The sequence below is a fragment of the Syngnathus typhle genome, linkage group LG9 (assembly GCF_033458585.1).
Source record: "Syngnathus typhle isolate RoL2023-S1 ecotype Sweden linkage group LG9, RoL_Styp_1.0, whole genome shotgun sequence".
NCBI lineage: Eukaryota > Metazoa > Chordata > Actinopteri > Syngnathiformes > Syngnathidae > Syngnathus > Syngnathus typhle.
The window spans coordinates 12,430,816-12,454,240 of NC_083746.1; positions in this window are offsets into that span (position 1 = coordinate 12,430,816).

Sequence of the window (23,425 nt, forward strand, 5' to 3'; positions counted from 1 at the left end):
GTTTGAAGTGAACAGCAGAGAAGAAAGGCAAAGTGTTGTGAAATAAAATGCACAGAACGGATGCGCAAGACACGTCAGCTATATAAAGAGCGAGAGTTGTTTTCTTCCTATTAGTTTCAATTCACAGTTTAATTAGCAGTTTCAATCAGCAAATAACAAAATGCGTATTACAGGTAATATTTTATTTCACAACACTTTGCCTTGTTCCTTTGGTCTCTGCTGTTCATCCTAAAACACAAAGGCGCTCTTTAAGCAATGCGACAGTGAGCGCCCGGCGCGCTGCGGTTGCGCGACCGCACCAAATTAAGCTCCCTGCGCAGTGCGCACTGAGGTCCACTTAAATTTTAGAAAGTACATCAGGACTTTAAAAATATCTTCTAAATTTCAGCGACGGCTCTGTCACAATAATCGACCAGCCCGGTGCAGTTGGGCGGTCGGCGGCGCGCTACGGTTGAGCGTTCTCTCGCGCGCTCTCTCTCTCGCTCTCTCTCGCTCTCGCACACACGCAAACCGGATATCATACGGAGGCCGCCATTACAGATGCGCAGAACGGATGAGCAAGACACGTCAGCTATATAAAGAGCGAGAGTTCAGTTCTCTACCTAAATCCGTATTACAGGTAATATTTTATTTCACAACACTTTGCCTTGTTCCTTTCTTCTCTGCTGTTCACTTCAAACACGCTCCATGCGCACGGAGCGCGGTGGTGCGTTTACGGGCAGTCGGAGAAATCAACGCCAACAAAAAAAATTACATCCAGCCTAGTTAAGACCATACCAAAGACTATAAAAATGGGACCCATTGCCTCCCTGCGTGTGTGACGATCATAGGGACTTAAAAAAAAAAAAAAAAAAAATTAAATCTTTTTTTAAAAAAAATTCATAAAAATTGGGTGCGTATTATACATGGGTACAAGCTTTTTTCCAGCATCAGCATGCCATTTTTAGGGGTGCGTACTATACATGGGGGCGCACTATACACGGAAAAAAACGGTAAATCTTTTTTTTACTTGGTCTGAGGAAATATTTTAATATTTTGAGATAGGAGTTTTGAGTTTTCTTAAGCTGTAAGCCATAATCAGCAATATTAAAATAATAAAAGGCTTGCGATATTTCAGTTGATTTGTAAAGAGTCCAGAATGTATGACATTTGTCTTTTTTTAATTGCATTACAGAAAATAAAGAACTTTATCACAATATTCTAATTTTCAGAGACAGTCCTGTATAGTATACAAAGACATTATGAACAGGGCTGTGGACTCGGTCGGATTTTTGCTCCGAGTCCGAGTCCGGCCTCTTGACCATGAGTCCGAGTCCGGCTGTCCATTTTTTCTGTTAATTCATGTGACTGCTTAGTCTTTATTCAAGGCTAATTTAGATCAAAATCTAAATAATTACAACAGTTTTGTGATGGCTGGTCTTTGAATGCACCCCGCTTCAATGGCAGAACGCGGATGAATTTAAAGACATCAAATGAGAATAATCCTTTATAAAAATTGAAATTGACTGACGCAAACGTGAGTTCTTCATGTTTTTGTTGAAAACAACATAGTGCTGACGCCGTACGACGGCGTACGGCATCGTTTTTTCGCTATAATTCGGTATAATTCGAGGTAGTCCACCCTCACCCAAAGTTAAGGTTTCATGGGAATATTATTGTCATAATTGTCTGGACAATATATGATAATTGTTTAATGGTAGTTATTGATAGATCTTGAAGATGTCAAGTTATAGGTGCATAAGACTATGTTGTTCAAACAGCTTCATACTCCAGGCTGTTAGGATCCTGAACTCGCTCCCCCGTTCTGCGTAGCGTCCTGTACTTTTACTGTCTGAACTGTCTGAATGCACACTGGCTCTTATTATTTATTATTTGTTATTACTCTTATTTTGTTTATGATGTTTTTTACTTTTGCGCTATGCTTGCTGGCTCCGTTATTTATTGTGTTATCTGTTTATTTATTATTTATTCATCACTCTTACTATTGATTGTTTGAATTTTTGCCTTCTTGTTTTTATATTGTGTCGTGTACATGTATGTCTGTCGTGTTATGTGTCTCGTCACCGTGGGATAGAGAAAAACGTAATTTCGGTCTCTTCGTGTGTTGTGACATGTGGAGAGATTGACAATAAAGCTGACTTTGACTTTGACTTTCATGCACGTTCATTGTAAGAGGGGAAGAGATGTTGTGTATTTTGGGCTAACTCAAATTCCGTAGTCGAAGAACCCCGGATTTGGGATGGGCGCATTCTGTGTTGTTGTGGTACGCCCTGTGAACGCACTGTGAGTAAGGAATAAGCAGTTATCATTCACGTCGTTGTCCGACCTATTCTTGCTATCTAAGAACCTGGAAAATAGTAAGGATATATATATCATATACATATATCACGGGTCATTACGACGGGTTTGGTGGAGTTTTTACTGCTTCTTCCAACTCCTACCGCGCTGACTGTAACCTGACACTCTCTGGTTGCGTCTTGCCTCTTTTTTTTATTGTCGGACTCGGTGGACTCGGTCAAAATCAGCACCGAGTCCGAGTCCGGCAAAAATGACCGAGTCCGACCGAGTCCGAGTCCCCGAGTCCGAACCGAGTCCACAGCCCTGATTATGAACCTTATCCAAATAATTTAAGAAAGTTTTGGACAAGACGGAGTCAAAGCGACACGCCATTTGGAGAAGCTGGAGCAAGCTCGTCATATAAATCCACTGATGTTCAACCTGCGATGCCGGAACGAGGACATAAAACCGGCCAGCCTCAACATAAAAAACTCTATCCCGACGAGGAATGCAGAAAAAAATCATCCAAATGGCAAGGAAAGGGCTCGTCAGAGAGCGAATAAGAATGACGGCAAATAGGATGAACAAAATCAACATGCAAATAAAAGAGGAAATGGACAGATTCAAAAACTATCCTACACGGGGGAGAATAATATAGAAGAGGAAGCAAAAGAATACTTGAAGACCACCTTTAAGCAGGAGTTTGGCATAACAAAACATCAGATCAGAAAATTAAACAACCTCATAGAAACAAACAAAAAAAGGCAGACAAACACCCTTCAAAACCAACAAAAGATGGCTGCGAAACTTATCAACGCACACCCTCATGGAAGCAGAAAAAAACTGTGCTAACGAAAGGTCTAAACTTTACCATTACACCCAAAAAAGTACCCAAAGAAGAATACATACTCGCCACAGAACTAGCATGTCATGAAATCCAAGACCAGAAACAGAAGACAGAACTCCGGAATACAGTCACAGGCATTCTTAAATCATCCAAACTTCCATACAGCAACATCACAAAGGAAGAAGAAAAGGCAATAAACACATTCAAATGGGACACAACAATCACATGTTGAATGACGGAGACATACCAAATACTGAAAAAAGATCCCACATACAAAGAGAAAATAACGTTTAAAACATCCTTGAAACCCCTCTTAGAAAGCAATAAAACAACACGGGATGCATACGACCACCTCACACCCACCGCTAATGTCACCCCCCCGAATATATCGTACTCCAAAATACATAAGGATGACGCCCAATAGTCGACACCATCGGATCTGTCACCTACAATTTATCAAAAACACAAGTTGAAATACTCAATAACCTTTATTGGCACAACCTAACAGCACTGCAAGAATTCAAAACAACCAGAACAAGACCTCAACAATATAACAGTACAGAAAGACAAAATCCTCATTTCTCATGATGTAGTTTCATTATTCATTAAAAACTAAAAAAAATTGCATGATCGAGCCACTGCTCAAAATGAGCACATTATTTTAATGTCAATGATCTTTTTCCACTGACTGCTAAATAGCAATCTTTCCTAAAGTACTGTTTGTGATTAAAAACCTCACGAAACATCCGTAGTTTACTAATTGAAATAAATTCAATAAAACTAACTACAATACCATTCCACAGTTTCAAACTTATTTCTCCTCACTTGTTCTGACATCAACCCCCCCAAAGATTTTAACCCAATAAATCTTTTGAAACAACGATACGATTTAAAGCACAGTCCTGGTTCAAGAGCAGGTTGCTCTCTTGTAAATCTGTCAGCGCACTATGGAGAATGATAGGCAGGACGACAGGTCAATGTCTGGATGTTGTTACAGCTCTAAATAAACTTCAGAAGGACAACAAGTTCTGTACATTTTGAATCTATCAAGGGAGTTATAAAAAGAGACTGACAAGCCAACCTACGTAAGTGTACAGTATTTAGAGAGCTATGATTATGAAACAATGTAGTCTCTTGTATGTTGAAAGAGGATGAAAGGGGTTGTGCTTTGACGGTTATCCTAAATTACCTGGTTACAGAGAGATTGTGTACTCGATTGTTCTCAGGACAGTCGCGTTTACATATTGTAAATGTATGTGGGAATTGTAAGTCTTGTTGGATGGGAGTTTGTATGGTCTAGTTACTGGTGGAACGGGGCACCCGACTTTCAGCATTCCATTGTTTAGGCCCATTTTTGTGACATTTAAAAAATAAGGCATATAAATATTACGGGATTAAAAACTCTACAAAAAAATATTTGAATAAATGTATAATCTCACCAATTGAAGATCAATTATTCGCAAATTGTACCTACAACATGATCCACATAATTTGAATTGCAGTAAGGGCTGTCCACAATACTACCGTTTTTTTCCGTGTATAATGCGCCCCCATGTATAATACGCACCCTAAAAATGGAATGTTGATGCTGGAAATTTTTTTTAATAAGAATTAAAAAAATTTTTTTTTTTTTTTTTAAGTCCCAATGATCGTCACACACGCAGGGAGGCAATGGGTCCCATTTTTATAGTCTTTGGTATGGTCTTAACTAGGCTGGATGTATTTTTTTTGTTGGCGTTGATTTCTCCGACTGCCCGTGAAGGCACCACCGCGATCCGTGCGCACATGTGAAAAAGGCGTGCGGACGTGAAAAAGGCGGCTCTGTATGGGAGAGACGTTGAAGAGGAATAAAAACACCCTTGGAAACCAAAACTTGCCCCTCATCGTGACTCGGAGCCGCAACAAATGTTTCGGATTTGTGTAGGGTACATTGTGAAAGCAAACGAGCAGGTGATTGAGCAAGCGTCTGATACGAGAGCATTGCGGTCGTATGGAGCGTGTTTGAAGTGAACAGCAGAGACGAAAGGAACAAGTTTTGTGAAATACAATATTACCTGTAATACTCATTTTGTTATTTGCTGATTGAACCTGCTAATTAAACTGTGAATTGAAACTAATAGGAAGAAAACAACTCTCGCTCTTTATAGAGCTGACGTGTCTTGCGCATCCGTTCTGCGCATCGGATCCATAGTGCGCATGCGCAGTCATACTGCCTCCGTATGACGTCCGGTCCGCGATGGAGATTAAAAAACAAACAATATTTGACAATAACACACCATCAAGGATTGCACCATCGCATCAAACGATGTGTCGTCAATTATGAATTCTACTGAGTAAGTGTGTTGCGCAGGATGGCTGAATGCGATGCGCGATTGACAACAAACAAGAAGAAAGGTGATTTCAAGTTTTATTTCGAGGGAGATTTGTCATGTCTCGTCCCCAGTTTTGCTATGTGTCTAGGTTGCCATAGTTTCTGTTCGCGTCGCCCCTCCCTTCCTGTGTCACCTCAATCAATGTAACGTGTTTTGTATTTAAGTCCTGTCTGCCCCTCGCTCACCGTCGGATGATGTCATGGTGTCTGTTTGGTTTCTGTTCCTGTCTTTGGTAATGTCACCCTGTCTTTTTGTTCCACGTCTTTGTCGGTCAGTCCTGTTGTTGGTTTTGTTGTACCATGACTTACTTAAAAAAAAAATATATATTTTTTTTTAAAAATAAAATAAAATTTTTTGTACCCATGTATAATGCGCACCCCAGATTTTAGGAAAATAAATTAGTTAAATTTTGCGCATTATACAAGGAAAAAAACGGTAATTCTAATCTTAGATACAACAAAATGTACTTGTATGAGACAGATGTGGTTGTATGAAAGTCCCCCCCTCCCCCTGGATTTTTGTGTTTTTTTTTTTCATGTTTTCATAGTCATAATTTAAATAGCCTTCTGTCCATTCTTGTTACCACAAAAGTCCTTATTTACCGTATTTTCCGGACTACAAATCACATTTTTCCATAGTTTGGGTGGGGGGCGATTTATACTCAGGAGCGACTTATACGTATGTGAAAATGTTCACACATTTTTACTTGATCATTAACACATTACTTACTAGTATAGTTGATCACTTCACATGTTATTTTCACTCTAAACCGCATGAGGGCGCACTATGGCTGTGGAATAATTGGAGCCTCACTGACAATGAGTTCCATTCACTGACTTCCGGATTCAGGAGATTATTAGATTTGGAGTGACAGATGGTTCAATAAACTACTTATTTATGTTATAGTTATTTGATACAGTGGAGCCTCGGTTTTCCAACACAATCTGTTCCAGAAGGCAGTTCGAGAAGTGAATCGTTCGAATTCCGTATCATATTTTATCATTACAAATAATGGAAAGAAAATTAATCCGCTCCAAGACAAAAAAAACCCTCCCTTTTTTAAGCATTTTTTCATTTGGGCATTTTTGTCCAATCGCACCACTGCAGCGCACCGCTGAACGCGCAACCGTAGCGCATCGCCGACCACGCAACTGCACCGCGCTGGTGGCATTATTGTGACAGAGCTGAAATTTAGAAAATATTTTTAAAGTCCTGCTGTACTTTCCAAAATTCAAGTGGACCTAAGTGCGCAGGGAGCTTAATTTTGTCTGATTGCGCAACTGCAGCGCACCGCCGACCGCGCAACTGCACCGCGCTGATCCCATTATTGTGACAAAGCCGTCGCTGAAATATAGAAAATATTTTTAAAGTCCTGATGTCCTTTCCAAAATTTAAGCGGACCTCAGTGCGCAGGGAGCTTAATTTTGTCCGATCGCGCAACTGCAGCGCACCGCCGAACGTGCAACTGTTGCGCGCCGCCCACCGTGCAACTGCACCGCGCTGGTCGCATTATTGTGACAGAGCGGTTGCTAAAATTTAGAAAATACATTTTTTTCCATGTATAATGCGCAAATTTTAACTAATTTATTGTCCTAAAATCTGGGATGCGCATTATACATACATTATACATACAATTTTTTTTTGTGAAGAAAATTATGGTACAAGAATTTTTGAACAAAATCTTGTCAAGGATGGAGTGTGGAAAGGAGCGGGGCGACCAAGTGCAGCTTGGACCAGGGTTTATTGGAGGAACTCAAAACACAGACTTGGTAAACTAATTGTGATAAATAACTGGAACATCACTCAAATATTGGTGATCCCGTTGAGAGTCTCACATATTTCTTCGCTATCGAGTTTGCTAATTTGCTAACAAATTTCACCACACCCAGATGCGTGTGTGACGATCATTGGGACTTAAAAAAAAAAAAAAAAGTCAAAATTTGGGTGCGTATTATACATGGGTACAGGCTTTTTTCCAGCATCGACATGCCATTTTTATGGTGCATATTATACATGGGGGTGCATTATACATGAAAAAAACCGGTATATTTAAAGTCCTAATGTACTTTCCAAAATTTAAATGGACCTCAGTGCGCAGGGAGCTTAATTTGGTCTGATCGCGCCACCGCAGCGCGCCGGGCGCTCAGTGTCGCATTGCTTTAGGAGCGTCTTTGTGTTTTAGGGTGGCTTTACTGCTCCCACTTGCTTCCTTTGGAGGTGTGATTAGAGTTGATGCAATCCTCAGAGTAACGAGAACGTAATAACGAACAGAGTCAGTTGGCATGCGGGTCCTCTCGGCTCATCTCGCGAGGTTCGACAACCAAATTTCGTCCGACATCCGAAGCAAAAAAATCTCGAATTCTTTGTTCGAATACCGATTTGTTTGAGAACCGGGACATTCGAAAACCGAGGCTCCACTGTATATACCGTTTTTTTCCATGTATAGTGCGCCCCCATGTATAGTACGCACCCCTAACAATGGCATGCTGATGCTGGAAAAAAGCTTGTACCCATGTATAATACGCACCCAATTTTTATGAATTTCTTTTAATTTTTTTTAATTTTTTTTTTTTTTTTTTTTTTTTTTAAGTCCCAAAGATCGTCACACACGCAGGGAGGCAATGGGTCCCATTTTTAAAGTCTTTGGTATGGTCTTAACTAGGCTGGATGTCATTTTTTTTGTTGGCGTTGATTTCTCCGACTGCCCCTAAACGCACCACCGCGCTCCGTGCGCACACGGCGGCTCTGTATGGGAGAGACGTTGAAGAGGAATAAAAACACCCTTGGAAACCAAAACTTGCCCCTCGTCGTGACTCGGAGCCGCAACAAATGTTTCGGATTTGTGTAGGGTACATTGTGGCAGACGGCAAACTAGCAGGTGATCGAGCGAGCGTCTGATACAAGAGCATTGCGGTCGTATGGAGCGTGTTTGAAATGAACAGCAGAGACGAAAGGAACAAGGCAAAGTGTTGTGAAATAAAATATTACCTGTAATACGCATTTTGTTATTTGCTGATTGAAACTGCTAATTAAACTGTGAATTGAAACTAATAGGTGGAGAACTGAACTCTCGCTCTTTATATAGCTGACGTGTCTTGCGCAACCGTTCTGCGCATCTGTAATGGCGGCCTCCGTATGACGTCCGGTCCGCGATGGAGATTAAAAAACCAACAATATTTGACAATAACACACCATCGAGGATTGCACCATCGCATCAAACGATGTGTCGTCAATTATGAATTTTACTAAGTGTGTTGGGCAGGATGGCTGAATGCGATGCGCGATTGACAACAAACAAGAAGAAAGGTGAGTTTTATTTCGGGGGAGATTTGTCATGTCTCGTCCCCAGTTTTGCTATGTGTCTAGGTTGCCATAGTTTCTGTTCGTGTCACCCCGCTCTTCCTGTGTCACCTCAATCGATGTAACGTGTTTTGTATTTAAGTCCTGTCTGCCCCTCGCTCACCGTTGGATCATTGCATGTGTTACTGTCATTCTGTTCCTGTCTTTGGTAATGTCACCCTGTCTTTTTGTTCCACGACTTTGTCGGTCAGTCCTGTTGTTGGTTTTGTTGTACCATGACTTTATTTAAAAAAAAAAAAAAAAATTAAAAAAAAAAATTTTTTTTTTTTTTTTCTTTGTACCCATGTATAATACGCACCCCAGATTTTAGGACAATAAATTAGTAAAATATTGCGCACTATACACGGAAAAAAACGGTACTAGCAACGTGTTGTTAGACTTCAGTAGTTTCCGATTGTCTAGCGAGGCCGTGAAGGTAGCGGGGGGACCGGAAGCGCCATCCAGGGTGCTTGCTGAGCTTTTGTTTTGTGAAATAAAGAGCCGGTTACCAAACCCACGTCTTGCCTGGTACTTTGGTAAAGTTACAATATAGTTATATAGTATATAACTATATTGTACTACCTGGGAGTCCCAGCCGCAATCGGCAGCACTCGGGGAGTCCCCGCCGCAATCGGCGGCATACGGGGTTTCCAGAGGCGTAGCCAGGAATTTTTCCAGTAGGGGCGCACGCCCACAGGAAAAGAAATCGAACACCACCCACGCCGTTCGCTGATCGCTAAAACAACATCCGGGTCCGGGAGGCAAACGGTGAATGGATAACATCGCGCACATAGAATAGCGCAAGCACATTTGCGCAAGACCGAAAGAAAAAAACGGCATGAAAATGAAGAATCGAAAAAGCTCGATTTTTGTCAAGCGGGGCGCCGCCCCGGCTCGCCCCGGCTTGGCTACGCCTCTGGGGGTTTCCAAGCCACAACCGGCGGCATATAGGGAGTCGGCGCCGCAATCGATGGCATTCGGGGAGTCCCAGCCGCAATCGGCGGCCTTTGGGGAGTCCGCGCCGCAATCGGCGGCATTCTGGGAGTCCGCGCTGAAATCGGCGGCATTCGGGGAGTCCGCGCCGCAATCGGCAGCATACGGGGAGTCCCAGCCGCAATCGGCAGCATTTGGGGAGTCTGCATGCAATCGGGTGCATTCAGGGAGTCCGCGCCGCAATCGGCGGCGAACGGGGAGTCCCAGCCGCAATCGACGGCGAACGGGGAGTCCCAGCCGCAATCGACGGCATACATGGAGTCCCAGCCGCAATCCGCGGCATTCGGGGAGTCCCCGCCGCAATCCGCGGCATACGGGTAGTCCCAGCCGCAATCTGCGGCATACGGGGAGTGACTATAATATATACGTAGATCTGTGGAATAATTAGAGCCACGACGAGGCTGACGGCGAGGCTGACGGCGAGGCTGACGGCGAGGCTGACGGCGAGGCTGACGGCGAGGCTGACGGCGAGGCTGACGGCGAGGCTGACGGCGAGGCTGACGGCGAGGCTGACGGCGAGGCTGACGGCGAGGCTGACGGCGAGGCTGACGGCGAGGCTGACGGCGAGGCTGACGGCGAGGCTGACGGCGAGGCTGACGGCGAGGCTGACGGCGAGGCTGACGACGAGGCTGACGACGAGGCTGACGACGAGGCTGACGACGAGGCTTGATGGACTTATTGATTTGGAGTGACACAGATGGTTTGATAAACGTGTTATTTATGTTATCGTTATTTGAATAACTCTTAATGTTGCGTCAGGCCCGTTCTCAGCTCCTCATTTGTGTTTATGTCACGTTAGCATACCGTATCGTTTAGCCTGTTGTTGCTGGTTCATATCTGTTTTTGGTGTTGAGTTTGTCAAATAAATTTCCCCCAAAATGCGACTTATACTCCGGTGCGACTTATATATGTTTTTTTTCCCTTTATTGTGCATTTTATTGTTGATGCAACTTGTACTCCGGCGCAATTTTTAGTCCGAAAAATACGGTACATGCTTTTCTTGGACTTTCAGATATGTGACATTTGAGAAGCATTCAACTCCACTACAAGTCATTTGCTTTTATTTGCAACAGTTTTGGCAGTTGCCATTCCCAATGATGACACTTCAAGCCTAAACACAGTGAAAGAACTAGAATTCTCAAATCACTGGGCTGGATTTACCTCTGAAAAATGCTTTTAATGCTGCTGTATTAATATCAGTTGTCTTTCTCCAGAAATGATCAAACGATCAAACTTTATTTGTATTGCACTTTTCAAACATGCAACTCAACGTGCTATATATGAGATAAAATCAACCCCTATAACTACCACAAGGACACAACACAAATGCACACACAAGTATAAAATTATTCTGTCACAGACACGTACAATAACACACATATTAGTTAAAAAAATACATTGATATAAAATGAATTTGAAGTGCACTGTTGATTAGAAGGGTTACAATGTTGGTCTTATGTATCCAAATCCATTCCTCTAGAAATAACTTGATCTGATTTGGTGGTTTAGTCACAGACCTTCCCCAAATGTTTTATTTCCATTTTATAAATATGAGGGGTGATTGCTTTAGAGTCCACAAAACAGTGAAATTTATCTTACTTAGACCTCAGCATCCTGAAACTTCTGATCCTAGATCCGCCCCTGTCATGCTTGTGTGAGTATTAGGGGTGTAAATCGCGGGTTTTGTCACGATACGATATAATATCGATATAAAGAACTGCGATACGATATTTGCCGATATCTTAAAGCCTGCTGCGATTCATTCACGATATATCGCGATATAGTGCTCTACGATCGATTTTTTTTTTTTTTTAATAAAAAATATAGAACAATATCCTGATTTATAACAATTCATACGCAAAATCAACAAGGTACTGCAAACTCTTTATTTAGGAAATTACAAGAGTATTGTAGTATACAAATTGCTTACTTTAACACTGAACTTTGATGTTGTGTTTTTTCTTTAAATGTGCGGCGAGATTTGTGCTCCCTGAATATTTGATCCCCGCATGGCAGGATTTACAAACTGCACGTGTCTTGTCCGTTGAGCCATCTTTTCTTTGGAATCCAAAGTGCTTCCAAACGAATGACTTGAAGCCTAAAGAGGAGCAAATTTCCTCGTCTTTTTGGACACTAGCCATAGCACCAGCCCAGGAGCCGCGTACTAGTTGTCGACTCCCCCTCCTTTCACGTGCCTGCTCTGCTCACAACACAACAACGCCGCGCACTGCTCCCTGCTTCCGGAAAGAGGAAGCGAGCAACAATGAACTGGATTTCAAAATAAAGTCGCGTCTAATTTCCGAGGTCAAACACGGCGATATAAATCGATGTTTACCTTTAGCATCGATGCCAATAAATCGTAGAGCATTATATCGATTAATCGATGTGTATCGATGTATCGTTACACCCCTAGTGAGTATTATTAGTAGTAATAAGTATCAAATCAGAAAAGCGTATTGACTTCATTGTGTGAGCATCTGTGTGCATTATAGTACTAGAGGTACATAAGTGAATTTTATCAAGTTACATCTGAACTAAAATGTTCAAATACTTCCCATGGGTGCACTATGGTATCATAAGCCAAACGAATACTATGCAGTGTTTTGTCTGATGTGGCTTTTGAAAAATGTGCTCACACACTAAAATAGAGGAGGGTGTGAGGCCGAGAGTGAACAAGACCAGCCTGGCACTCTGCATTTGTGTGAGTTACGTGGATCTGTTGCTTGTTGGGAGGGTCTTTGTCATTGTTAACCTCTCAGCTGTATTGTTTATGTATAATACTCTGTTCGGTGTATGGAGCTTTCCCAGGGTCTGTGCTGCCGGTGTATTGAGCCCAGCATATTTTTCTAACTGCAGAGTCCCTTCCTGCTATTCACAGCTGGTTCCTTCCTCCATCTACTCTATTGCCACACTTGTAACCGTCATCACCATAAATAATGGATGCAATCAGCTCATTGTAGCCTGATTTTGCAACGCATTAGACAGACAGACAGACAGACAGAGAAAGACAGACAAAGAGAGACAGACAGATGGACAAAGAAAGAAAGAAAGAAAGAAAGAAAGAAAGAAAGAAAGAAAGAAAGAAAGAAAGAAAGAAAGAAAGAAAGAAAGAAAGAAAGAAAGAAAGAAAGAAAGAAAGAAAGAAAGAAAAATCTAACTGCTCATTATTAATTGATTTAACATGAAAAATGTGTCACATGGCTGGTTCGCTTTTACCACCTACTGCACATATGTCAAGGAGGCATGGTGTGTTTGAGTGAGCGTGCCTGTGTGTGTGTGTGCATGTGATATTATTCAAAACACATTCAGTGTACATGTGTAACAGCCAACTACTGCTTGTTATTATTTGTAGGTTGGCTTTACAATCCGTCATGATAGCTTTTTCATCGACCGGAGTCCTGTGCGAGCACTTTTTAAAACTATTTTGACTTGAGCAAGTATTGATGAGGCAAGAGAGCAAAATGTGTTTTGATTTAGTTAAGTGTAGTTGTTTAGCAACATTGCAAAACTTTTACAATATATTTTTGAGTCATAGAACTGATGAAAAAAATCCCTATAGGAAAGTGTATATATAAAATCAGAGTCAGAGTCAGCTTTATTGTCAAGTCCTTCATGCCAAGACACACAAAGAAATCGAGATTACGATTCCCCTATCCCACGGTGACGAGACACGGTACACAATAACAAACAATGAATAAGAGTGATGAATAAATAATAAATAAACAAATAACACAGTAAATAAGAGGAGCAAAACCGAGCAAGAGCGCACAGCAGACAGTCAGAACAAAGCGCAAAAGTACAGGACGCCACGCAGAAGGGGGGAGAGAGTTCAGGACCCTAACAGCCTGGAGATCACAAACTCCGCCAGTGGCGAGCAGTGCTCGCATACCACCACAGAGTCCCGGCACCCTCCGTCACGGATGTAGACGCACATCCCACCTCCTCGCGACTTTCCCCCTCGTACAATAGCCCGGTCCGCCCGATAGCACGCTAGCCGCTCCAGATGCACAGCAGAGTCCGGAATGATGACGGTCAACCAAGTCTATGTTGATGTCCAGCGACCGAACATTCGCCAGAAGAATGGAAGGCACAGCCGAGCAAGCTGGGTTGGCCGCCAGCCTGGCCCGGACGCCCCCGCTCTCGCCCCTCTTTAACCTCCTCGCACACCGCTTCCGACGCTTCCCAACCGGGGGAGGAATAGCAGGCGAGTCCGGCGACGCTTCAGGACGGAGCAGATCGAGCGCCTTTAATGTCCCCGCTTCAAAGTCCAGAACGCCACAAAACTCACTTTCGCCGATGTCGAGCAGAACCAGCCCGCCGCACTTGTAGCACAACCCAGTACGACGAGACGAACACACAAAACTGTCGGACAAACCCACATTAAACGACAAAACAAAACACCGTTAGCACAGTAGTATGTGAATCTTTCAATTTGTTGGCTATTGTCTTCATCAAAAATGATGAAAATCATAAATATGTGTGCTGTTTGTCGATGTTGAAAAACGAGTTGAGCATCTTGGGCAGCCAAAAGCATTCCAGATTTGCCTTTCACTGATTCTACGTCAACTAGTTCACAAATCACTGTTGATTAATAACATCATAATGACCTGTGATCTTACCAGTGAATCATGAGTGACTGAATGTAGCTGTAGCAGTATTCTTAATGAGGCAGCAAATCTTGTGAAAAATCTGGCACACACTCAAGGTCACAGTCTCTATCCAGTTATCTCAAAAATATTTTAATGTACTGATAGCCCTAAGATCATATCATCAATATCTACCCCTAAGGATACTCTACCCCAAAGTTTACAGTACCCCTATGGGCAGGGGTGTCATACAAATATTTGGCACTGGCAACAACGTAGTTATGATTGCCCTTGGAGGGCCATTGTGACTGTGAAATCTTAGAAGAAATGTTTACCCTATTTTTTGGACTATACGCCACTACTTTGCACAAGATTTGAACACTGCGGCATATCTAACTTGTGAAAAGCAGATGGATAATGTTTTTGTCCCAAAAATTTGAGAAATTATCAATTGCACTACTGTATAAGAACAGCAGGTGTTCCCCCTTGACATGACAAACGAATAAAAGTTTCTTGTTCAAACAGTTGAGAGGGTCCGGGTTAGATTCCACCTCCGGCCCTCCCTGTGTGGAGTTTGGATGTTCTCCCCGTGCCTGCGTGGGTTTTCTCCGAGAAATCCGGTTTCCTCCCACTTCCCCAAAACATGCATGGATGGATGGATGTCATCTGTGAATATTGGTGACACTGTTTGGAACACAAATTCACCTCTTTAAAATTAAGACAACCTTAAGATGACCTATTGTAAAACACCATGTAGGGGCACTATGTAGTCCCCACAAGAGGAAAAATGTTAATTCCGCGGAAAACAATCCAGAGAGCAATTTTGCGGCTTGAAAGTTGATTTTCTACGGGCCTTAAATACAACCTAAATGACCAGTTATGACGCAGATACTCCGCTTAGTCCTCAGCACTTCCAATAGCGTCTGCTCTGCAGACCTGAGGCACCAGGCAGGTGCATAGGATCTCAGAGAGGTAAGGGATTTGACAAAACCAAATATAAGTATCTTAAAATGCACACAAAATGTAGTGGGAGCCATTGAAGAGAGGCCAGATTTGGGATTATGTGCTCCCTCTTATGAGCTCTAGTTAGGAGGAAAGCAGCAGCATTTTGCACTAACTTAATGAGGAATATGGCTATGCCCTTCCCTCCTTTGATGTTTTTGTAAGAGTTACTTGAGGGAGCAACTCAGCTGAAGGGTCAGCCTCCTCACTGGAAGTCTGGCGATCCCAATCAAACCAGCTCAGTGGCCTTGTGGTTAGAGTGTCCGCCCTGAGACTGGAAGGTTGTGGGTTCAAACCGCGGCCGGGTCATACCAAAGACTGTAAAAATGGGACCCATTGCCTCCCTGCTTGGCACTCAGCATTAAGGGTTGGAATTGGGGGTTAGAAGGAGTGGAGCTCTTTACAAGCCCTAGGCTTCGTCTCCCTCCTTGCACAGTTATTGATATAATAATATGTGCTAAACAATAAACTAACTAAACTAAACTAAATCAACAACCAAGCCAACCTCCCAGGGTTGTCCCAGAATTATTTACCCGAGAACCTCCTCGCTGCAGGTCTGGCCTTCTGACGCGGTCCGCAGCGAGCAGAGACCCTCCTCGCCGCGTGGCCGACCGGCAACTGTCTGCAACACAGAGCCCCATGTCCAATTGGCAAAAGGGTGACATTCTTCTGCTAATCTGTTTTTTTGTATATTTTGGGCTGTATTCGTCAAAAATAAATGTTGTTCTGCAAGCTCCTTTGACCAATTCGACCAAACAATGAATTGTGGTTGCAAGGTTGAAGGAGCTAAATCAGACAAGTGGGATTTAGATGTGTTGCTCAGCGTTGTTGCCGGGTTCTGCTGATGTGACGACACACACGGGCCACTTGACTTGTAGCGCATATTTAGCTGCATTGCTCAGCGTCGTTACCAGGTTCCACAGGCTCATCAGTGTGTAATTTTGTCTGAGTTTTAGACTGTTGTATTTATTCTGTACACATCAGATTTATCACATTATATTATTTATTGTTATCTTTTTTGTATCCACCCCGCACCAATAATCATGGTTTAATTTGAAGTTATTTTATTTATTTGATCTATTACCATTTAATAATATTAAGCTATAATGTATTATCAATGATATTGTCTGTCTATCTGTGCGTTTTGTATCTAACTGCTGGCTTCTGAATTTTCCCCCGGGATCAATAAATTATCCATCCATCCGTCCATCCATCCTGCTCAACCAATAAGAAACCATCCGACCAACTGACCAGCAGACATCATTCCTACATATTTCCACAGGTTGGATGTGAGTTGAAAAGTAGGAATGTGCATATCAAGTCAAGTCAAGTCAAGTCAAGTTTATTTGTATAGCCCTAAATCACAAGCAGTCTCAAAGGGGTTCACATAGACAGAAATTGACAATTATTCTCAAAGCATCCCCTGATCTTAAGCTCCCAAAAGGGCAAGGAAAAACTTAAAAACCCCTAGCAGGGGAAAATGAGAAACCTTGAGAAGGGACCACAGATGGAAGGATCCCCCTTTCAGGATCACCCGGTTGAAATGGATGCAGAGAGGGCACAAATGATACAACATGAAAATCAATTAAATAAAAAGTGGATGTCCATGTCATAGCAGAGGGCTGCCGAAGGAGCCCTCAATTGTCCTGGCAGTGTCTTCGAGGAGGTTGAGCTGCAGTTCCCCCATCCTGAATTGGCCCACGAGAATCCAGATAGCCGCTGTCAGCATGGGTGCCACCTAACCACCTCCCCGGCCGGGGAGGGGGGAGGGAGGGGGTGGAGAGGGAGAGAAAACAAACTCCAGCCGAATCGGCCACTACAGGTTAGTTAAAGGCCATGTCATAGAAATGTGTCTTTAAACGTGTCTTAAATGTTTCTACTGAGGTAGCAGTCCAAATATCCATTGGTAGGGCATTCCAAAGCTCTGGAGCCCGAATAGAAAATGCTCTAGAGCCTGCAGACATTTTCTTGGCCCTCGGTGTCGCTTAAAGGGTAGCGTTTTGCGAACGAAGGTTACGAGACGGAACATAAGGAACAACTAGGTCGACGAGATATGAAGGCGCTAAGCCATGCAGCGATTTATAGGTTAATAGAAGAACCTTGAAGTCACATCTTAAATGCACCGGGAGCCAATGTAAGTTGGCTAGTATTGGGGTAATGTGATCAAATTTTCTTGTCCGAGAGAGCAGCCTTGCAGCGGCATTTTGTACTAACTGTAGACTTTTGATGCGGGACTTAGGAAGACCCGAAAATAGTACATTACACTAGTCCAGGCGCGATGTGACGAACGCATGTATAATAGTTCCCGCATCACCGGTCGAGAGGATCGGACGAATCTTTGCAATATTACGAAGGTGAAAAAACGCAATTCTGGTTATATTCTTAATGTGCTTTTGAAAGGAGAGAGTTTGGTCAAATATTATATATAATAATATGAATGTTGGTGGCAAATTTTACCATTTCAGACACTGGGTCACAACAAAAACTAAAACCCTCTGTCCACTTATCAACCCAAATTACGACAGCGCAGTTTATAACAGGTTTAACAGGTTATAGTTATTTGATATATTTAATTTCATGTTGCAACTTGTATATGTTTTTATCGTTACAGTTCAGTAGTTGTTGGCTCGTTGAACTCTTGTTTTGTTAAATAAAGAGCCGTTTACCAAACCCACATCTTTCCTTGTACTTTGTTAACGCTACAATATAGTTATATGCTAGATCTGTGGAATAACGACGAGGCTGACGTCAGGGCGCACGCGCGGCATTGTTGACAAAGGACGAGGAATTTGATCGATAGATTTAATGATTTGGAGTGACACAGATGGTTTGATAATATTATTGCTTATATAATAGTTATAAGATATATAATTTATATATCGTTATATGGGCCTGTGGAATATTTTGAAGTGCAAGCGCCGTCAGCGGCGCGCACCCATTGTTGAATAAACGATGATCGATGGATTTGAATTGGAGTGACAGATGGTTTTATAAATATATCTATGTATTAGTTATTTGAATAACTCAGAATTTTACGTCAGGCCCGTTCTCAGCTCTTCGTTTTTGTTTATGTCCCGTTCATTCATGTTGGCCAGCTCAGTGGCGTAGTGGTAGAGTGTCCGCCCTGAGACTGGAAGGTTGTGGGTTCAAACCCCGGCCGGGTCATACCAAAGACTATAAAAATGGGACCCATTGCCTCCCTGCTTGGCACTCAGCATTAAGGGCTGGAATTGGGGGGTTTGATCTCCAAATGATTCCCGAACGCGGCACTGTTGCTGCTCACTGCTCCCCTCTCCCCCAGGGGATGGATTAAAATCACATGGGGATGGGCTAAATGCAGAGGACAAATTTCACCACACCCAGATGTGTGTGACGATCATTAGGACTTTAACTTTAACTTTTAACCTTAACGTTAGCATACCTATCGTTTAGCCTGTTGTTGCTCGTTCATGTCTGTTCTTGCTGTTGGATTTTGTTGAATATATTTCCCCCAAAATGCGACTTATACTCCGGAGGGACTTATATATGTTTTTTTTTCATGTTATTGTGCATTTGATGGCTAATGCGACCTATATTCCAGACCGACTTTTAATTCGAAAAATACGGTATATACAAGACTTCTCTTGCAGGGATGCCCAGGGACGTGCGGTCAGGGAGGCTACGCTTCCCCTGCCATCATGAAAAGGGGAAAAACAATTTGTTTTATTCTATAAAATCATTTTCTTTTTAATCTCAATAATTTTGTATAATTTTGAACCAAAATCGCAGAATTTTTATAGTTATTTTAAAACCAAAGACGATTCGCTCGGAGGAGCCAACATCCTGTCTAGCCTCCTCTGAGGATTGCGTAATCACACGGCTGCCTATGTTGACAGGCTATGCAGTTAGTCTGAACCGCGCTCTGTCTTTATGTCGTTGTTTAAGTGTTCAAACACTGTAGCTAAATTAATTAACTGCCGTAGTTAAGCTGGTGTATATAATATCTTGTCTTTTTTGTCATCTGTCTGTAACGTCATGCTTCTTTAGATGAACAAAACGGCTTTGAAAAGAGATTTTACGGAGGCTACGAAAAAAAGGCTGCCTCGTGGCAGCGGGTGCTAGTGATCCCGGGATGCTTAATGACCTACCTGTAGAATAAGAGAGCTCCGTTTCAAATTAACAGTGAACAACTGAGGAGCAGTCGTCTATTTGTTATGTTTTACATTCGTCGACATCCCCCCCCCACCCGTTTTTACATTTTGTTTTACAATGGACGATTACATATCCGAACGATTTACGGTTGAAGCAGGAGGTCATCAGTAAAGGAGGACCAACTTTGGAGTTAAAAAGGTTTGATTCGGACAACGGGACTTCGGAACGGAGTGGTACACACGATCGAAAACAAGTTTTTGATTTCATGTGCTTTATTGTTTTTATGTGTGAAAACTGCTGAGATTTTAATTAATGTAATTAATTACTTATTAATTAATGAGATTTTAATTAAAATACATCAAATTAAATAATGAATACCCTGGGGGGGGGGGACTGATGTCAGTGCCTCCCCAGTCATGAACCTAAAAATAAGAGAACGTTTCCAACCACACAATACTGCAGAGCGTGACAGATCGGACTGGACAGCCAAGCGCAGAATGACACAGACTTTATTGAAGATGAGGGAAGGGGAATTGAAGTGCTGGGGCTCGGGTTGGAATGGAGCGGTGATCGCCTTACGGCGTGGAAGGTGGTTGGAACCAGCGGCCACGTGGAGGAACGCGCTCCACGACGCGCTGGGGACCCAGCGGGCAGGAGCTGGCCTAGTGGACAGAGCAGCAGAGCACGCGCGAAGCAGGGCGGGGCGCTTGTGGTATTTGTAGTCAGGCATGGGCGAAGCGTCAGGACGGGCAGCGAGCAGAGCGTGGTCGGTAACGGACAGATGGTCAGGACGGACGGCAAGCAAGGCGAGACGGGTCAGTGAACGTATCAGGTCGGCAATGGGAGTCAGGCGGACAGAGCACAGTGAGCTAAAGAGTGGCATCATGGGACAGACTGACAGGAAAGTGACGGGATCTCGGGGTTTAAATAGGATGTCTAACGAGCAACTGGCATGTCTAGGTGATTGAGGTGATTGGCGGGGCGTGGCTGTGAGTGCGTGACAGGTGGAAGTTACCGCCTGATTGACGGGCAGGCGTGAGCGTGACACAGAGAAACGTTGAAAATATGCAAAACATCCCCATTTCCGTACGTAATTCTTTTACAAACGTTGGGAGGAGAGGAGACAGCGCCATGAGATGACATCATACAACAGCATCTCTCTGCCACAAAACTGTCAGCTGCCTGTCAGCCTAACTTGTTGTTGTTGTTCTTTTATAAATGATTATTTTTGCATTGTTATTTAGCAATAAACATGATTTTGGGATGGCGTTGTGATGATCGATGGCAACGATATAAACCGGCTCGAACTTCAAGTCAAGACAGCCGCCACATTAGCACGCGCTGTCGAGAAAAGCTTAAAAAAAAAAAAAAAGCAAACCAAGGCATCAACGTACTCTTTGGAACGCAATAGTTTATTTTTAAATTTGTCTCCTCACTGCCTCCCAACTGCGCACAACCGCGGACGTTTTGACTTTAGAGATATTTCAATTTATTCATCCCCTCAAAAATACCTTATTTCTCGTCAGCTTCCATTTTTGTGACTGCAATATGTTCATGTGGCGCAATATTTATGCAAAACAGACGTGGTATCCAGTCTTATCATCGTTTATTTGCAAAACCAAATTTATTCCCCATATCTGTTTACATGGCCAAAATACGCATTTTCTTTTTTCCACTTTGAAATCCAACCCCTTCAAGCGTTAGGCCTTTTTTATTTTTTTATTTTGTAACATTTTATTTCAGGTTTGTTTTGGCATTTCTTAAAAAAATTAATAAATGTAGGTAGATGGATGCGTCTATCAGAGGGGTGGGCAAACTTTTTGACTCGCGGGCCGAACTGGGTTCTAAATTTGGACCGGAGGGCCGAACCAGGAGCAGATGGACGTAGGCTTTGTGTGAAGTCATATAAGCGACCTGTAAAAGTCATTGCATAAAAGATTTTGGCCTTTAGTAGGTAGTAAAGCATGGATATTCCAAACAAGTTCTTTGAAAACAAATGCATTTATTAACAGCATTAAAAAATAATAATAACAATTCACAAAAAAACTGCTATCAGTGATTCTCATAAAATACGACACTGTTATTATGAATAACAGTCTCCATCACTTCAGTGCCTGCAGGTCAGATTAATGAAAGATGTTTATCTTGTGAGATCACATCAAACGGCAAACATTCTGACCAAATATATCATCTTGAAGAATCGGTGAAAGCATACATCCAAATAAAGTACTCAAAACAGCAACACGGTGAGGGGTATCTGAAAATCAGAGCAGAATTTTAACTCGCAAACACCTGGTAACAGAGGTGAGGAAACGGGAAACACTTCCTTAAAGTAAGCCTTAAGAACTTTACAGGTTAAGATTAGTCGCAAACAGGTGGTGCATCAATGTCCTTGAGCATCCTGCATTGTTTGAAAATGAGAATGGTCGCTAGTTTCAATCCCTGCTATGTGTACAAATCATATTCAAAATGCATTTTTTTACAATAAACTTGAGAGCCTCCCGTTCATTTTCAGTGGGAACAGTGTTGTTGGTCTCCCTTTTTTGCTAGTGCGTCATAGTCTGGAGTAAAATTTGTTGTGGCAATTCTTAGGAGAGATCCGAGGTGTTGGTCCGTTTACCTCGATCTGTGACGGGTTGATGTTGACGTTCGTGTGGCTGAACGTCACGTCGCGTACGTCGAGCCAAATTGGCCACTCTCTTTTAAACGCTCGGCACTGTGTCCACCTTGCTTTTCCTTGGGCGACTCATTTTAATGAAAGGATTCCAGGGGAAGGTTTGTGGGTGGCTTTAGCGCAAAACTGCATCTGAAAGCTCAGCGCGCGAATTACAAGAATGCTGTTGTCAAAGCCCACGCTCTAAATTCGGGACTGATACGAATAGAGCGAGAGTGCGCCATGTTCGTACTACTGAGTACGTACACGCACTTGTGAGTGTGCACCGAGCTTCCGGTAGTAAATGCGCAGGCGAGCGCTCCGCCATCTACTGGGGAAACGCAGTCATTGCAGGCAAAATGACCAACAAAAAAAGAAGTTTAATACAATTTGTTCAGGGTTGGCGGGCCGGATTAAACGGTCCCGTGGGCCGGATGTGGCCCGCGGGCCGTAGTTTGCGCACCACTGGTCTGTCACAATGCTCCTGAAACATCAACTACTACAGCAAATGTCATGAAGAAAATTGTCAGGTTTATTTCGATGACTGAATAACTATTAAGAGAAGAGCAACAGCAAACAAACCACAAGTGAGACAGAATATTAAGTCTTTTCTCGCGAGGAGTGCAGTACAGATAGCTTACAACAATCTCTACACACAGTAAATCTCTGTATGCACTCCCGCTCTTTTTATTTGGATTTGCCCTACCCACAATTTGTGAGGCAAGCCCCTAAAGCAGTGCTTCTCAATTATTTTCTGTTACGCCCCCCCCTAGCAAGAAGAAATCTATTCGCGCCCCCCCTCCCCACCGTGACTATCCTAACTTGTCTTGTAAGTCGTAAAATGTTGCACTGTCGCAAACGTGACAGAAGTAACAATGAGGCGCGCCCCACTATTTGAGAAGCACTGCCCTAAAGGAAGGACGGGGAAAGCATGTGGGCTTTGCCTCGTAAGGAGAAATCACTAGGTGTTTACATACTAATAAAAACATCTGGGAAGAGGAGTTTGAGCGGACTGGATACAGAAGAGAAAACCTTTGACCTCTAGTTAAAACATAGCAAGGGGAGTGTAGGATGCAACAAGCTAAGTTATTTATTACTGGTTATATACATTCCAACCTAATCCTACGATCAAGATAGTTAGGAAACCCTGACTTTAATGGTCACTTGGAGGTTCATCTGGGGTGCAGGACAGCAATGAGGCATGTTGTCTAACAAAGTGGTCTTT